A 7,500-nucleotide genomic window follows, 5' to 3' on the forward strand; every position below is an offset into this window, starting at 1 on the left:
GGACCTTGTTGCTATTTTGTTGGTTTTCGGAACCCCGAGGTTTTGATTGATGGGGACAGATAGCGGCATTCATATTGTGACGTCGGAGTCGAAATTCATGGATCGTCACATGACGGACAGAAGCCAAAGTATTTGCCAAAAATGTTTTTTTTTAGTCAAGAACAAGAGTTAGATTTCCAAAGGCGATCAGATACCTTTCTAGACCTAACCATAGACGATGCGAGCTGACGATCCGCCGAAGTTTTTCCGATGACTCGGCGAGCAGTTGCAGGGAAACCAGAGCCCTTAGGATTCCGGGGAAAGTATGGTTGCAAAGCAGAAACTTAGAGGAATTGACGAAAGGGCACCACCAGAAGTAAAGCCTGCGGCTTAGTTTGACTCAACATGGGAAACATCACCAGGTCCGGACACCGGAGATATGGACAGATTGAGAGCTCTCTTTTGATTCGGTGGGTGGTGGTGCATGGCCGTTCTTAGCTGGTGGATTGATTCGTCTGGATGATTTTGACAACTGACGAGACTCTAGCCTGCTGAACAGGCGTAATTTCCGGTATATCCAAGTCCCCCGGCCTCGATTGAGCGGTTTTCACTACCTGCGTACAAATGAATCTTCTTAAAGGGACAGGCGGCTTCTACCGCACGAAATTGCGCAATAACAGATCTGTGATGCTCTCAGATGTTCTGGGACGCACGCGCACTACAGTGAATGAATCAGCGTGTCTTCCCTGGCCGAAAGGCCCGTGTAACCCGCTGAACCTCCTTCGTGCTAGGGATTGGGGCTTGCAATTATTCCCCATGAACGAGGAATTCCCAGTAAGCGCGAGTCATAAGCTCGCGTTGATTACGTCCCTGCCCTTTGTACACACGCCGCTACTACCGATTAAATGATTCAGTGAGGTCTTCGGACTGGGACGCGGCAATGTCTCGGCATTGCCGATGTTACCGGGAAAATGACCAAACTTGATCATTCAGAGGAAGTCAAAGTCGTAACAAGGTTTCGTAGGTGAACCTGCGGAAGGATCATCAACGTTCCGTACTGCCAAAGCTGCAACTCGTAAGCGCGCGGGGCTGTCTCGCCGCGAGAGCGGCGTGTACGCTCACATGCCGGGAACAAAATTTCACAAAACTTTGAACGACGTAACGGTCGGGCCGGCAGCCGCGGCGCGCAACACAATCGTCGTGACAACTAACGCGGTGCTGACGCCGGATCCGATGGCTGCGGCATTCGCCGCGGTCGCGACGAGCGCAGTCGCCGGCTAAAACCGCCCGACGACCGACTCGCGCCGAGACGTCGACCCGTCGCTCCGCGTCCAGCTCCGGCCGACTCGGTGCCAAAAGGGGACCGCTCTGCTCGTTCGACCCGGTCAGGTGGTATGAGAGAGACGTGCGAAGCTAGTCTCAGCGCTTCTCCGCGGGCAGCCTATCTGCGCCCGGGTGTCCTCGGTGCAACGCCGTTGAACCCCGGGCGCAGGCCGCGAACGCGGTAGGCTTTGAAGAGAATTTCCGCCCGTACGAGGAAGCTCGCGTCAGCGTCGAGGGCAGCGATGCACGGAACTCGCTGACGCTGCCCACTGCCGTCCGCCGTCAATCGTTTGCATTGCGAGCCGATCGGGTCCAGCGCCGGTTCATTCCGGCAGACGACCCCTGAACTCGAGGCGACGTCGGCTCTTGAACTATCGCACGAACGAAATTTGACGCGCGGCGCGCGGTCCTTCCCGCGCGCAACCGCGCAAGGGCTGACGCACGCGGCGCCGCGCTCACGACCACAGAAATCCGGTAACAACCGTAATTTTAGCATTTTTAATGCAAAATTCACATATATGATTACCCTGAACGGTGGATCACTTGGCTTGTGGGTCGATAAAGAACGCAGCCAATTGCGCGTCAACTTGTGAACTGCAGGACACATGAACATCGACGTTTCGAACGCACATCGCGGTCCACGGATACAATTCCCGGACCACGCCTGGCTGAGGGTCGTTTAACAACGACAGACTGCTCCGTCGGCAACGGTGCTGCGAAAACCCCCCCAGGGGAACAGCGCACGGTGCCTTCGCGAGCGAATGACTGGGCGTTCGCAGCCCGTGTCGCGCGCGGGTCGCGCGGCAACGGGTCGCGTCGCCTCAAACAAACACATATGTCACGGTCACGACGCGTCGCCGCAGATCGTGGGGTCGAGCTGTCGCTGCCGTACGTCACGATTCGGTGCTAGCGATAGTCGAGAGAACGAACGAATTCGGCACGGTGACACACAGACCGCGCGGTCGGTCTGCCGCTCCTGTGATGAAGTTTCGTCTACGTTTTGCCGCGGGGGGCTCTCGAGTAAGTCTCCCGTACGGCGGGCGTTTACTGTCGTTTCCGTGGCTCGAACGTATGAAAAATACGTCGTGTCCTCATCCGTGTCGACGGTGCTGTTCCTGAACGAACGACCGTCGCTTACGACGGACTCGCAATCTTACGACGACCTCAGAGCAGGCGAGACTACCCGCTAAATTCAAGCATATTACTAAGCGGAGGAAAATAAACTAACTAGTATTTCCTCAGTGGCGGCGAGCGAACAGGAAACAGCCGTCTCGGCGTTCTCGTCGGGGCAGACCCCTGGTTGCCTGTCCGGCTGCCCGGTGGGACCCGCACTGTTCAGAGCCGCATCGAACTGAGTCGGGCCCGCCGCAAGCGCGTACAGCGATCTACAGTGGTTGGATCTAGCGCCGTCCCCGGGCCTGGCCAGCTGTTGGCTGGTGGTGTCCTCTGGCTGGCTCGTTCGAATTATCAAATACCGATCGACGACGCTATTGCTTTGGGTACTCTCAGAACCCGTCTTGAAACACGGACCAAGGAGTCCAACATGTGCGCGAGTCATTGGGACGAGCAAATCTAAAGGCAAAATGAAAGTAAAGGTGACCCCAGCGCTGACTGAGGGAGGATGGGCCTCTTGGGGCGTCACTCCTGGGGCGTCTTGTTCCCACTGCGAGAAGAGGCGCATCCAGAGCGTACACGTTGGGACCCGAAAGATGGTGAACTATGCCTGGTCAGGACGAAGTCAGGGGAAACCCTGATGGAGGTCCGTAGCGATTCTGACGTGCAAATCGATCGTCGGAACTGGGTATAGGGGCGAAAGACTAATCGAACCATCTAGTAGCTGGTTCCCTCCGAAGTTTCCCTCAGGATAGCTGGCACTCGCGTACAAAACGTACACGAGTCTCATCCGGCGAAGCGAATGATTAGAGGCCTTGGGGCCGAAACGACCTCAACCTATTCTTAAACTTCAAATAGGTGAGATCTCTGGCTTGCTTGAACTATGAAGCCACGAGATCTCGGATCAGAGTGCCAAGTGGGCCACTTTTGGTAAGCAGAACTGGCGCTGTGGGATGAACCAAACGCCGAGTTAAGGCGCCAAAGTCGACGCTCATGGGATACCATGAAAGGCGTTGGTTGCTTAAGACAGCAGGACGGTGGCCATGGAAGTCGGAATCCGCTAAGGAGTGTGTAACAACTCACCTGCTGAAGCAACTAGCTCTGAAAATGGATGGCGCTGAAGCGTCGCGCCTATACTCGGCCGTTAGCGGCATACGAGGCGGCCTAGGCCGTTATGAAGCCCTGACGAGTAGGAGGGTCGCGGCGGTGTGCGCGGAAGGGTCTGGGCGTGAGCCTGCCTGGAGCCGCCGTCGGTGCAGATCTTGGTGGTGGTAGCAATTACTCCAGCGAGGCCCGCACTAAATATGGGGAAGGGAGGAACAATTAGAGACGGGGCGAGAAAGTCAAGACTGAGTGAATCGGTAAAACATTGTGTATGTATTTTTGAAGAGTGTAAACGTATTGAGATCGGGGGGCGGGGGGGGGGGGGGTTGGCTTTAAACTATAAAAGATCTGTACAAAGTGGTTGTAGACGTTAGCGGTGGCTGATCACGCCTCAGCCCTCAGCGTCACTTAATTCTAACTTAAAGGTACGCGCGCGGGGGGGGGAGGGCGGTGTAGGGCGACGGGGAGTGTAAGGGAGGAAGGGTCGGTATTGCGGGGGGGGGGGGGGGGCGGTGTAGGGCGACGGGGAGTATGAGGGAGGGAGGGTCGGTATAGCGGGGGGAGGAATGGGAGGAGGTGCAGATCGGCTGTAGATCGCAGGCTAACCTGGTGTCGTCGGTCGGCGTGGCTTGGTGGCGGTGTGGAGGGGGACGTCCTGCTCGGCACTTCGTGTTTCTTCTCTCTCTCTCTCTCTCTCTTTCTCTCTCTCTTTCTCTTTCTCTCTTTCTCTTTCTTTCTGGGGTTTGTGTTGGATAACGTCAGTCCTGGTGGCGAGACGTTGTCGTACTGCTGGCTGGCGCTCGGCTCAGCCGAGCGTCGGTGAGCTACGGGTAGCTTCGGGTGTTTCCCGACGGGCCGGGACTCACCCGTTCGGCTCGTCCCCGCGGGTTTAGGGTTTGTTGTGACTTGCACTCTGGGTGCGACGTCACAACCTAGAGACGCCGTCGGGAGATCCGGAAAGAGTTTTCTTTACTGCATAAGCGTTCGAGTTCCCTGGAATCCTCTAGCAGGGAGATGAGGTTTGGAACGCGAGGAGCACCGCAGTTGCGGCGGTGTCCGGATCTTCCCCTCGGACTTTGAGAATCCAGAAGAGGGCCACGTGGAGGTCTCGCGCCGGTTCGTACCCATATTCGCAGCAGGTCTCCAAGGTGAAGAGCCTCTAGTCGATAGACTAACGTAGGTAAGGATAGTCGGCAAATTGGACCCGTAACTTCGAAATAAGGATAGGCTCTGAGGATCGGGGCACGTCGGGCTTGGTCGGGAAGCGGGTTTGGCTGACGTGCCGGGCCTGGGCGAGGTGATCGTAATAACCGGATCCGAGCTCGGACCCGTGCTTCAGCCTTCCGCCGATCTTCCTTGCCGCGAGGCTTCGGCGGCGGTTCGCCGTCGCCGTCGTCCTCTTCGCCCGCCATTCAACGGTCAGCTCAGAACTGGCACAGACTGGGAAAATCCAACTGTCTAATTAAAACAAAGCATTGCGATGGCCCTAGCGGGTGTTGACGCAATGTGATTTCTGCCCAGTGCTCTGAATGTCAACGTGAAGAAATTCAAGCACGTGCGGGTGAACGGCGGGAGTAATGTTTGACTCTCTCAAGTGGGTTGTGGCTGGGTGTCGGAGGGGTGGTAGAGTGCTCGTGACGTCTCAGCTGCAACACACATGTGCCAACCGTCACCTCCTTGTGGTGAGAGTCGGGCAATGGGTGCGGGTATTACATCCCGCATCTAGCTAACGACGGTTGGCTGTCGGCCTACCAAAGACGGCTCTCCTCGGGGAATCGTCACGTGCCCACCGACCGGCCACTGGCGGGCGGCCGATGAACGCGGTGGCTCAAGGGTGAGGGATGGAGTAGCGAGCCCCTCCCACTAAATTTCAGCAAGCCCGCAATCAAAAAGAATGGAAAGCAGAACCCGCCGTGTGCCTCAGCCTGGCGGGCCTGCTGAAACAAGCACCCGGGGGTAGTAAACCGATTCCCCCAAGGTGGCTGTGGGGGTAGTGGACGACCCCACGCCAGTCCCTGAACAAAAACCAAACCCTACTGACCCTGGACCAGCACTCGAGCGGTATGCCTGCGAAGACTGCGGGCAGGACTTCGCTACGAAGCAAGGGCTCGGAGTTCACCGTAGGATACGACACCCTGTCGAAGCAAATGCGGCCATCGAACTGCCCGGCGCCAAGCTCAGGTGGAGGGATGAGGAACTGCGGATGATGGCACGTGAGGAAGATCAGGCCACCGAGCGGGGAGTAATGTTTATGAACCTACACCTCCTGGCTCTGGTCCCTGGTAGGACCCAGGAGGCTATCAAAGGAGTCCGGCGCCGGCCGGACTACCGGAGAATGGTTGAGGGAGCCCAACAATACCTGAAGGCTGCCCACACGCCCCCTGAGACCCCTGCCAGACTACGGGGACGACGACGCCGCTCCTTGCCATCACCGCGTGAACGCTCTCCCTCCGCTGATCCAGCAAGGGTTACACCACCCACCCTAGCGGCGCCTGCTCCCACCACAACTTGGGGGCACGACCTTGCCGGAGACATACGTCGTTTGATCGTGACAGCCCGGCAAGAGGAGCATCATCGTGCCAACGAGTTGGCTGACATCGCTGATGATGCTCTGAAGGGGGGAAATACAGACGTCGCCATAGCTGAATGGTTAGGCAGAGTATTTTCCCCTGCAGCCGCTGCAGCTGGATTTGGGCGCCGTGAGCCGGCCGCGATCCCAATCCGCCTGAGAAATGGAAAGCCGCCGTCAAATAGGGCACTGCGCCGTCGTGAGTACGCCAGAGTCCAGACCGGGTGGAAAAACAACAGACGCCACGTGGCTCGGGAGATCCTGGAAGATAGCACCAGTTCGATCAACCACACACTGGATGAGTTGGTCACGCACTGGGGCCCACTGTTTGGAAACCCGTTAAGGGATTACCCAGGTCCTTCCAGGATCCCGCCCGAAAAACCCGAGCTATGGTACACGTGGGACCTAATCTCCACTCAGGAGATTGATGACATCAAGGTCCCTGTGTCGTTATCACCCGGTCCAAACATGGTCACGGCGAGGCAGTGGCGCGCGGTATCACCATCTATCCGCGCTCTCCTACAACGTCGTCATGCTGAGGGGGGGATTTCCAAGACAACTCCTTCAGAGCCGGACAATCTTCATTCCAAAGAACAAGGTACCGGAAAATCCAGGGGACAACCAGCCGATTTTGATCGGTTCGGTAGTGGTACGACAACTCCTCCGCATCCTTGCTGTTCGCCTTAGATCCGCCAACCTCACCGACGATCGCCAGCGTGCGTTCATTGCGGCCAATGGTACAGCGATGTCGCTGAGGCATTCGATACGGTGAGCCTTGCTGCGCTCGAAACGATCGTCGGACAGCTCGGCCTACCAGCTGGTCTGGTAACCTATGCGGCCGAGCTGTATGAAGGTGCCACCACCAGGCTGGCGGCGGACAGTAGGATGTCCCAACCGGTACCCGTCCAGCGCAGAGTTCGTCAAGGAGATCCTCTCTCGCCGATTCTTTTCAACCTGATCGCAAACAGAATCCTTGCGGTCGTGCCCTCTGAGGTCGGGTTCAACCTCGAAGGCGAGCGGATTTTCTGTCTCGCCTTCGTGGACGACCTGACCCTGATCACAGCTTCCAAATGGGGAATGCAAAGGGAACTCCCGAAGGTTAGGGAGACGGCAGCGAGCATGGGGCTGACGCTCAACGCATGCAAATGCACTGCTCTATCTTTGGTGCCTGCCGGTAAGGTAAAGAAGGTCAAGACCGTAGTCAAACTGCTATTTCGACTACGAGACGGCCCTCTGACCCAAACTGGCGTGCTCCAAAGATGGTCGTATTTGGGTGGCGAGTTCAGCCCCGGGGGCATTACGAAGCTTGGAGCGGATCTAAATAACATCACAAAAGCTCCGCTCAAGCCGCAGCAAAGACAAATCATGCTGCGGCTCTTTCTGCTACCCAGGGTCGACCATCTACTGGCCCT

At 57.2% G+C, this 7,500-nt stretch overlaps 2 pseudogenes; both read left to right on the forward strand.

Moving 5' to 3' along the window:
• The first annotated feature begins 1,825 nt into the window (after positions 1-1,825).
• LOC124309832 (uncharacterized) lies at positions 1,826-1,980 on the forward strand (annotated as a pseudogene).
• Positions 1,981-2,461: 481 nt separating this feature from the next.
• The window catches only part of LOC124309831 (uncharacterized), a 7,486-nt pseudogene continuing 2,447 nt past the window's right edge, over positions 2,462-7,500 (forward strand).

The sequence above is a fragment of the Neodiprion virginianus genome, unplaced genomic scaffold, assembly GCF_021901495.1.
Source record: "Neodiprion virginianus isolate iyNeoVirg1 unplaced genomic scaffold, iyNeoVirg1.1 ptg000053l, whole genome shotgun sequence".
NCBI lineage: Eukaryota > Metazoa > Arthropoda > Insecta > Hymenoptera > Diprionidae > Neodiprion > Neodiprion virginianus.